Below are 11,267 nucleotides of genomic sequence, written 5' to 3'. Positions count from 1 at the left end.
TGTTATCTCTGCAACCCCCCCTGCACCCCCTCGTTTAATGCTCGAAGCTTTGGAACCTGTGAGGTAAATGTACAAATAAAATATCATGTATGGAATCATTGCATGTTCGGATCTTCTAGCTTTTGTTTCACGGCGGGTTTCGTAGAAAACTGCCAATGAACATTGGCCCTTTCACGTTCCTGATGATGATAATGATGTCCTTGATGAGTTTGGCGCTTACCCACTCGCGGGGATTGGCCAAGAGTCGGGCAGACTTTGCTTATGTGTTCAGAAAATGGAGGTAAAAATCTAAATATTTGTTACATGAATTTAGGCGAGGGAAAATCGAAACGGTTCAGTAGACTGTCATGCTACGAAGAGGAAAAAATATAATGATCTATAATATATCAATGAGGCAATAGAGGAGGAATGAAAAGAATAATACGGTCATCAATGAAATCGGTTTGATTCAATATTAAATTTTTCTAAGGCGAAGCACACATTCCTGTGTGAGTGCCCACGCACAGACGCTCCGAAAGACAGTAGTACCGGAGTGTTCAATGGCAGGCCGATCTGTTCCTGCCTCTTTCAGTAGACACTTGCGAAACGTCTTCGCTGTACATGGCAACTATATAGCGGCGTCGTTCAAGGATCAGTGAAAGGACCACTGCATTTTGTTTTATTAATGTCGTTCTTTCCGTTATTTAGACTTGTTCTTTCCTTCAATATGCCAATGATGTCAATACTTTAAAGTAAATGCATACTGTTTATGACTGTCTTATCCTGCAGTCTGACGGGTTTTCGTTTTCTAAATGGTGCAGAAAAAAAAATACCCTCACCTTGAATGCTGCTGAGACAAAACTCGTGACTTTCCCTTGCAAACTAGCACGAATTTCTTTTCCTTTTTCTGTAGATTCTGTACCGTTGCATAAGGTTTGCCAGACCAATGATCTCGGTGTACCTTTTGATACAACCTTACACTTTTCTTCTCCCACTTAACGCGTTCCATTGCGGGGTATGCGCTCTCTCTGCTCTGTTTGTAGACTGTTGAGGGAATTCTATTCTTCTTGACACTGAGAATTCTCTTGACAATTCTCCTTGATGATTATTGACATTACCCTTTCTTCGCTGCCGACGTAATCGCGCTGACGTTTTTTTTTCTTCTTTTTTATCACCCCCTTCACAGTATCCTCGCCTGCCCCGAACTCCTCAGATGTGTCACGTTTTTTATTCCTAGCAAGGTCAGCAGAGAACATCAACCTTTCCATGCTCCTACCAGTCATCACCAACACTCAACTATCCACAGAATATGCTCTATAACGCTCAGTTTCAGGGTCTCGATATTGCGATAGATAAATTAAATGTACACTCCAGGCGCATTTCTTCCATCGCCGTCGCCGTGATGTTTCGTATAAAGTGCAAGGGCGATTACGCCACCGTGATGCATGTGCGAGGGAAAGCTTGCGATGGTGAACCGACGATTTCGGCTCAATCTCGCGCGCGCAAGGGAGCAAAGTGGGGAGTAATCGCGCCGTCTTCCGTCGCGCGCAAGGAACTGGGGGATGGGAGGGGACGTTGTACTTTGGCAGCTGGCGCATGGCGCGGTCGCGCGGGCTTTATCTTGAAAGCGATCTGCTTTGGGGGCAGAGTCTAGGTGACGGCTCGTAGCTTTGCGTGTCCTCGCCGCTGAGTTTGCGTTGAGGCGATAGACAGTACGAAGGACACGTGGCTCGCTGCTGCTGCCACATTTCCTCACGCCAGCGTTTTGACAGCGAGTCTCTGCGCTCATCGAGTGCGATATATGCATGTTTCCCTGCCAGCGCTCACACCATGCTTGTTAATTTAATTAGTAAGCGAGTTTAACAAGTTTAAACGCCCGATAAAACTACTATCTTTACTTATTATGGGTGTCTCCTAATTTTCTATCGCAATCGATGCTACGCCTTCCGGGCGAAAGTGCGACTTTTTCATAACTCGCTGTACTTGTTCTTTTACGAGCTTTCCGCTTTTGTATCATAGTTTCACACATTGTTCAACTGCCTTTCTTCTCGTTTTTCTTTTATGTTTACCTTGCGCTTTGTTGTATGTACACTCTTCTTGAAATATTTTTTACTCGTTTTTCACGTATATTCCCCTGTAGTATTATTGTTTGTCCTTGTTTTTCTGCTTTCTGGTTTTTAATGTGCGTGCTGGGGGGAGGCACAGGCATCAGTCAGACCTAAGGTTCTTCCTGGGCACGGTAAATTATTTGTTTATTTATTTATTTATTTGTTTATTTATTTATTTATTTATTTATTATTTCACACAAAATTGACTTGTCCCACACATAGACATTTGTCCACTTTCCATGCAGCATTCAAATTCCTTTCATGATTTATGTCCAGAAATATCAATGTTGTTTTTGAATGTTATGCGGTAGACCGTCGGCGCATGGCATGTGTACTCTTTAGTGCTTCCTTGCTGGTATGTATGTGTCCGCCTTTTTCCATGTGCCGGTTACTGGGTCCTCGGCGTCCAGACTTCCAGAAATCTCTACTTCATGCATGTCAATGTTTTACTCTGCATCGTTATGCTATGTTATATAATGTTATATTATGCTGTGTAGTATTGTGCTCTGTCGCGCTATATTTTGTGTTATATCATGTCTTATGTGTATTGTAAACAGCAATTGTATAGAATGCGCACTTCTCTTTGCTGTTTGATGATGTATACTATATATCTTTGTATATATGTTATACTATTTCTGACGTGTGCAAGTACCAATACCGGCAGGTCGTTCCTGCGCACGTTAGTAAGATTTGTTGATTATTATTGTTACGCTTATTTTCAATAATTTATTATTATTATTATTATTATTATTATTATTATTATTATTATTATTATTATTATTATTATTATTATTATTATTATTATTATTATTATTATTACTCGCTGCGGGTTGCCGCTCAACGCACAAGTGTGTGCCTCGCCACCCTGCTCGCTCGAGTATAGCCGCTTCTGGCTGCTCTCTGCGAAGCGACAACACATGCTGGCAGTTACGACGGTGGTTGTTGCGGGAATTAGACGACTTTCTCGGCGTGTCGACCAGTGAGCACTCGCACCGCATTATTTCGGCAAGAATACCGCAACACTCCGCCACCCTCGGTCAACGCTAGTGCGCGTGCGTTGATACTTGCTGTGGGTTGCCGCTCAACGCAAAAGTTTCTGCCTCGCCACCCTGCTCGCTATGCTCAGTGCCCCTCCTCAGTGCCGACCATTCTGCTGACTCTCGGGACTAGTGGCCAACTCGTCCGAAAAACAGGATTCACCAGCTAGCTACTTAAGCCAGCAGACAGCGGGGATCCTTTGCAGTCAGCGGCGAGTGCGTTGCCCAAGCTAACACGTTGTATTCCAACAGGTAGCTCGTCATTTGGCTAATATCTGTCGACTTTGAATTTGCCGCTGATTGCACACTGTGTACGCTTCACCTGTATGACAATGACAGAGTGTATTACCTGCCACAAGGCACGGCCCGAGGATGGCAATTTCAGTACCTGCGCGAGTTGCAAATTTTCTGATCATTTGGGTCAAAACTGTTCAGGAATTGCGTCAGACATCTTTAACACAATGGGTACAACAAAAAGAGAAGTAAGGGTATGCAAGACATGCAGAACGGCAAAATAACGCACATATAATTCCAACTTTCAGTCTGATGCTGCCAAGGTCCATGAAAGTACGGGCGTAGAAACGGCATTGTTTTCGGAACTACAAGATATCGAAAAGAGTATACAATGCTTACCGGAGTTTCATAACAAGGTTGATTCGCTGCTTCTTCAGGGAACAGAAGTAAATACATTAATCAAAACAGTTCAAGAATTGAAGAGCTCAGTGAAATATATGTACCAACACTACGATTATGTTCTCGAAGAAATAAAAGCAGCCAAGGAACAAGTGTTTTCTCGAGATGCAGAAGTATCCGCCGTCAGAGTAGCTCTGCAGACGCAAGCCCAACCGCTAGAATGGATACAAGCTGAACTAAATGACAGTTTACAATACAGGCACAAAATCAACATGGAAATCCATGGTCTCAAAGAAGAGACGGACAAAAACCTCAAGGAAGTTTTCGGTGATATCGTCGGAAAGCTAGAAGTCGAAAATCTTTACCTGTCGGAATTTGAAACAATCCATTAGCTACTAGGTAGACTTGGCGCTATTCCTATGGTTCTTGTGCGCTTCCCTTCCATTGCTTCAAGAGAAAAGTTGTTTGAAGCCCGCAGGAAGCTTCAATATCTCTTCAAACCTGGAAAGCACCAAACGATATTTTTAACGACAACTTGACAAGACTAAATCGAGATTTATTCTGGCATGCAAGGACCAAGGCAAAAGAGAATGAGTACAAGTTTGCTTGGATTAAGTCTTGGATTTGCTTAAGTATTTTAGAAGGGCGCACTTGGTCACAGATCAAACAACGAATTTCCTGTCGTAAACACCAATATCAGAAACCTTTGAAAATACTGGGAAGAATTTAAACTAGTTGCCAAGTCGCAAATTGGCTTTGTTAACGTATTCGCCCTGGCATAAATCGATGCGTCAGATGCTTGCCTGCATACGTTTTATATGCCAGGCTATCAACGCCATTTTGTGACGCGGCCTCACTGACGAGGGGGTGGGATCGCTATCTTTGTTAGAGATACGTTTGACATTGCGCACATTGTCGTGAGCTCCGTTCATGCGGAATGCTTAGCGCTGACGATATCTTGCGGTACCTGGTGTTTAAGGTTGCTAGCTTTATATCGGCCACGTTGCAACAATGTTACCCATTTTCTGCTGCAACTCGGAGAAATTTCGAACTCGTGGAATTCAGTGGAAGAATTGTGTTTAGTGGGAGATATTCATATAAATACCTTTAGTCCCACTGTAGGCTCTGTATACGGATTACTTGTCACTCTTGTCCTCGTACGGTATTGCTAATACAAGTTGAGTTGAGTTGAGTTGAGTTGAGTTGAGTTGAGTTGAGTGGTTGTAGGCTACTGGTGGGATTAGCCTTGCAGTTGCTGCCGGCAATTGCTCCACCGTAGCGACACTTAAAATACATAAATCACATAAATCAGACACAGACCTCACAACTACACATAGTCACTCCTAAGATCACCATGTGGAGACCAAATCCGTGTCCTGCAGGTAATTTAAAAGAAGGCGAGAAGCCTCCTTCCTGCACAACTGGTTCCCGCGCGGGAAAACAATGTCCTGAAGAGAACTGTGAGAAATTCTGGTCTTCCTGAGGGACCCGAGTAACACATTCCTTTCCGCATTATACAGAGTACAGCACATAAGGTAATGTTCTATGTCACCGCACACACCATACGTTCAACATAATGGAGACAACGCCAGGCCAGTTTTATACATCCACGCAGGGGTACGAGCAGAGCCCGTGCGAATGCGGAGCAGTAAAGTGGCTTGGTTTCTTTTGAGACCCTTGGTCACACATGGCTTGTGAGGTGAGCTCCACAAAGAACTGAAATGGCACAACACCGCTTCTCTGAAGAGTCGCTTGTCCTCTTGAGGCACTTTTCTCAATGGATTCCCAGACAGCGCTCTATGGGCGAGGCTGTCCGCCATCTCGTTGCCTATGATACCTATGTGCGAGGGCACCCATTGGAAACGTATGGAGAAGCCTTTGATATGGAGATTGTGCACCGAGCGTAGGGAGCTAAGACATAAGGCATGAGTAGGGTACCCGTGCTCTAACCTTTGAAGGGCGGATTTTGAATCTGTAAGAATGACAACAGGTTGAGGCGTACAAAACCATAGCTTCTTTAGAGTTGCCTCAATGGCAACGCTTTCAGCCGTTGTGGAGGACACGACTGCAGTGAGGCGAACCGACCAATCATACTTCAAAGAGGGAATGTGAAAAGCAGCTGCACTAGATCCTCTGACCTTGTCCACAGAGCCATCAGTAAAAATTTGGAGATGACGTGCATATTCAGTCTCAAGATGTTCCAGTACGAGCGAACGCGTTGCCGCCAAAGGGGAACTCCGCTTAGCGCGAACGTGAGGAAATGTCAACGCACAATCGAGGCGCGCGAATGACCAAGGTGGTTTAAACCTCTTAGTTCGACCTCTAGCGTCAAGACCCAAGTAACCAAGAGTATTAAGGGCCAAGTATGCTCGGGACTCAGATCTCTTTCGAAGGCTCTGTAGAAGGGCTCGTCCGGCTATCGTCTGTTTGAGGCGGCCAATTTGCATCAATAACCTTTGTGAAGCGACTAGGCTAAGAGGTCTCGATAGAGACTCATAAAGTACCCCATTGTTAGGAGCAGTCTGCGGAACCCCAAGAGCCCTCCTTAGGCCCTTTCTGTGCAAAACCTCAAGTCGTTCCAGTTGTGATAGCGAGGGGGAAATTAAAGTGAGCTGGTTCATTATTCGACTCGTCACTAGTGCATCGTGCAGCCTGATCATTGAGGAAGGGTGATTTCTCCATTGCTCACTTGCAAATCCACGGATCACATTGAGACGCGGAGATAGTGATGTCACAATAGAGTCCACAGCTCGTCGCCACTGTAGGAGGCAGTCAATAATGACGCCCAAAAAGCACTTGTGCTTCAATTGACGAAGGCAAGATTGATCAAGGTCTATCTTCAGCGGCGCATACCGTCTTCCTCTACCTGGAAACATGATGAAGCCAGATTTTTCCACCGAGAGAGTCAACCCAACACCTTGAAGGTAATTTTGAACTGAAAGTAATGCCTGTCGAGCTATCAGAGCTAAACGCTTGTGTTGATATTCTTTTAACCAAATACAAATGTCGTCCGCATATATCGACATATGGATATGCCTGCAATGTTTTTGCACTTCAGCGGGAAGACCAGCCATTACAACATTAAACAGCGTTGGGGAAAGAACACTTCCCTGAGGTACACCTCGCGATACCGCCCTTTCGGTGCTTATGGTACTTCCTAACCGCACTTGAATTTTACGATCACTGAGAAATGAGTGAATTAATCGCAGAAGATAGCCCTGTACGCCTATGGCCTGCAAGCTATTTAGTATTAAGCTCTGAAGGACGCTATCATAAGCCTTTGATACGTCTAGGAAAATAGCTAGTGTTGAGAGGCCGAAAGCTCTTTGATGTTCAATGTGGCTTATCAAGTCCAAAACGCTATCTTGCGCGCTTAAACCTGTGCGGAATTCAGTCATGCATGTTGGCAGAGCCATTCTATCTTCGAGCCACCAAGATAAACGCTTACTTGCCAGCTTCTCTATGAGCTTAGCCACACAGGACATCAGTGATACAAGACGATACGAGGCCAAGTCTGTCATTTCGTTGCCGGGCTTCAGCACTGGGACAACACAAGCCGCCTTCCATGAAGGAGAAACGTCGCCAGTCGCCCATACTTGATTGAGACAGCTTAGGAGCATCTTCCGGTGTTCCAGAAATAGGTTCTGCATCATCTGGTTGGAAATGCCGTCAGGACCTGGTGTACATCGACGCCGCAGGCTGCTGAGGGCTGTCTGTAGCTCTCGAAATGTGAACGGGGCGTCCATAACAGACGTAGATGTTGCAGGCAGAACACATGGATGAATTCCTGAACTTGCACGTACAAATGCATCTGCAAATTCCTCTGCCAAGCACGCGAGCGGTTTCTGCTTGCGCAGTGCAAGCGCTTCGAAAGGCTTACTAGGACGAGAATCACCAGCAAGGCTGCCAATGACTCGCCAAATTCTCGTCATCGGTGAGAAAACAGTCAAGCTAACGCCGAAGGACGCCCACTGCGACCGACAGAGCTTGTTCGTATGGCGTCGAATGGCAGAGTTAAGCCTATTGAAGGTCGTCTTCAAGGATCTGTCGTCCGTCTTCCGCATCAGTTGTCGCTCCTACCCGGGAAGAAATAGTTGGTGACCAGGTAACAACGTCGTGTCTAGACCATGCCACTTGACGGGCTCCTAATTCTTTGTTTCTTGCGTTATTTTGCAAAGTTTTGCAGATCACTATCTCGTCACTTGTTGTTCGTGTGCATCTTTTCCAGTGCCAACTGCTCGTCGAACCACCACACCCAATAACTTAATCTACATCACTGTGACTGAACAAAGGGTCTTAAGTAACATTGGTAACAGTTATAATTGGATGGCTATAACTGATTCTAGTTCACTAGAGAACGTGTACAGTATTTTCTGCGACCAAATAAAAATGTTCCAAAATATTCCTAACCACGCCCTAATCAAGAAACGTAGGAAAGATTATAATTGGTTGACCGCGGACATAAGGCGGGCCATTTCTTACAGCGACATGCTTTGGAAACGGTGTAAACATGCCTCAAAAAATAAAAACCTAGATCTCCAGTACAATATCGCAAGAGATATGGTAGTTTCTTTCATAAGGTACACGAAGCGCCAGTACTTTTATGAAAAATTTCGCCAGTCATCGAGGAATGCCGCAAGAACATGGGCACTGATAAATGATCTTGGTGGCAAGAGCGCCGCAATATTCGTTTAATTTCTTTTTTTTCTAGGCGAGGCGGTGGAGGTCGCAGATAAATTCAACCATTTGTTTGCACTGGCTTCCGAGAACGCATCTTCATACCACGCCGTCTAATACACGTTTAAGGAATCTCTTTCAGCTAGAATTTCAGAAAGTGAACTCCTTCACATCATTTTCAGCTTTACGCGCAGTAAACCTCCTGGTATCAACAAGTTATCAGCAAACCTGCTACAAAGGAACTTTCGAGCCTTATCCAATATCCTGCTCTTCATGTTCAACAATTTTCTTGATACCACGCTTATGCCGAAAGAGGTGAAGACCGCAATCGCAGCATCTCTTATTAAAGGAGGGCAAAAGGATGACATGGAAAACTATCGACCTATTTCTATACTACCTACACTTTCTCGCATTATTGAGAAAATGTTTTCAAATTGATGTGATCTTTTGTTGATAATTTTTTTACATTTTGTCGACTCGACAGTTTTGTTTTGTTAGCGGTCGTTGTACGGTAGACCTTCTAGAGGAGTTTACTGATGAACTGTTTTCAATTTTTCGTCAAAATTTGTTTTGCGTCGCTTTATTTTGAACATATCTAAAGATTTCAATACAGTTCATCGCGGGATTTTATTACCAATTTTTTCCAGAGGTTCCAGGGGTGCGTTTTACGATGTCCTGAAAAAACTATCTTGCAGAACGGTCGCAAGTGGTTGTCTTAGACGAAATGGTAAGTGCGAGTGGTAAGCTTCCACTGAAGGCCAGAGTTCCTCAAGGTTCCATTCTATCACCTCTACTTCTCAATATATTCATTAATGATTTATCTCGGGTTGTATCGAAATGTTATATTTCAATACAATGACGACGCTGTGTTGCTCTCAAAATATTTTTTCCAACTTTTCTCATGTTCATCTCGAATCTTCAGAATAATGTACATAAGACAATGAGTTGTTTCGCTGATAGCTGTTTAAAGGTTCACGCCTCAAAAACCCAACTCGTTTGCTTCAGATCCCCTTTAAAACTAACGGTAATAGACGCACCAATTTTCCTGCACAGTCACAACTGTCATTCTTGTCGATGCGTGCTGGTTAACAACATGAACTCGGTAAAATACCTGGGAGTATTTTTCGACAGCGATATGTCGTGGCATAATGGACTATAACATATGTGCGATAAGAATTAGCAGCGCTGCGTGGCTATTTTTTCACAGCAAATCTATCCTTCCGTTTGAAGTAAAAAAGAAATACTATTTCGCATGCCTTGGTCTACAGCAGTTTCCGATAGGGGATTGCCGTTTTTGCCTTTTGCCCCACCCGATAGCAAAGCCGTGTTGATTCTTTGTTAAAATATACTAAAAACGTAGCCTACAACACTCCGTCAATCACAAATCGTAACGTCTTCTCAGCACATGCTTCTGGACTCTGTTTATGCAAACTGTGGTGCTACGACGTTTATGGTTCAGTGATCTTAGAATAGGTTGCGCAGCCCCTCGAAGCATTCGTAGTATAGTTCGCTTTGTAGTTCAGTGATCCTCAATGCGATATGGTGAAGCTAGACGTAGTGCTTACCTGCTGAAAATTCTGAACGATTTGCCAAGTGAGGCATTCTCCATTACATAAAAAAAGGCCCTGAAAAACATGATTTGTTCACTCTAACACGGTTGTTCTAAGATTTGCAAAATATACTGGTCATCATTTCTAAAAACGTGTACGTCTTATCTTCTTGGTGTCGATTGTTAATTCTTGCTCCCTGATTTGGTCCTTGTTCGTGTTAAGCTTGCTAAATGTTAGTCCTCCTGCATTATCTTGCTATATATCGATGCTAAAGTAAACATTGCACACTTGTTCGCTGATTTTGCCGGGCCAAGGCCCTCAAGCCACTGATGCCTTTGGCAGGCCCGTTTCTTGCACTTTCTATTTCTTTGTGCAATAAATTATTATTATTATTATTATTATTATTATTATTATTATTATTATTATTATTATTATTATTATTATTATTATTATTATTATTATTATTATTATTATTATTATTATTAGCCGAGAGCTACTGCCGCTGGCCAACTGCCCAAGGCTGCCCGGAGTGAAGGTCAGCCTGCTTGCCTTCGAGCTGGGCAGACCAAGGGAATATTGGTGGTCAAAAGTGCCCCGCGACCGAAAGCCATTTTTGTGTCCACGCTGTCTTATGAAACCTCGTCTGCTGACCTGACTGCGCGCCTAGCTCTCAAACGTCCGAGCACCGTCCATTGCCTGCAAACGCCTCACGAAGTATGATTCGTATGCCTCATTTCCATGTTCCTGGCTGCCGTCACCAACACTCATCTATCCACAGAATACTGAGTCTTTGTAACACTTATTTTTATTATCTCTATATTATTCATAACTCGATGTCATTGTTCTTTTCCGAGCTTTGCGTGTTGCCTTGTAGTTTCACACATTGTTCAACTGCCACCCTTTTCCTCCTTCTTTTATATTTACGCTTGCGCCTTGTTGTACGTACCCTTTCTTTTCAAGATTGTTCTTTCTTATTCATTGTTTATTTTATTTATGCACCCCGGACATTTTTTTCTTTTTGTTGTTTGGTCAATGTAGGCGTGCGCCAGCACTCAGACGTCATGGTTGGTCCTGGGCATGGTAAATAAATAAATGAGGGAGTCAGTGAGTGATTTCTTGGAGAAATTCTGTTTGTACAGATTCCATACGATGAAGAAACACTCTAGACTTGAACGAAGGAGTGCGTTATATTTGTCAAGAGTTACGTGTCACTACAGATAGTTTGTAGAGTATACACTGCAAGAAGCAATGCTCTTTCGGAGCGCCGTTACACCACTTCAAGT

This window comes from Dermacentor andersoni, chromosome 1 (genome assembly GCF_023375885.2).
Source record: "Dermacentor andersoni chromosome 1, qqDerAnde1_hic_scaffold, whole genome shotgun sequence".
Classification (NCBI taxonomy): Eukaryota; Metazoa; Arthropoda; class Arachnida; order Ixodida; family Ixodidae; genus Dermacentor; species Dermacentor andersoni.
Note: the sequence above shows the minus strand (reverse complement) of the source record.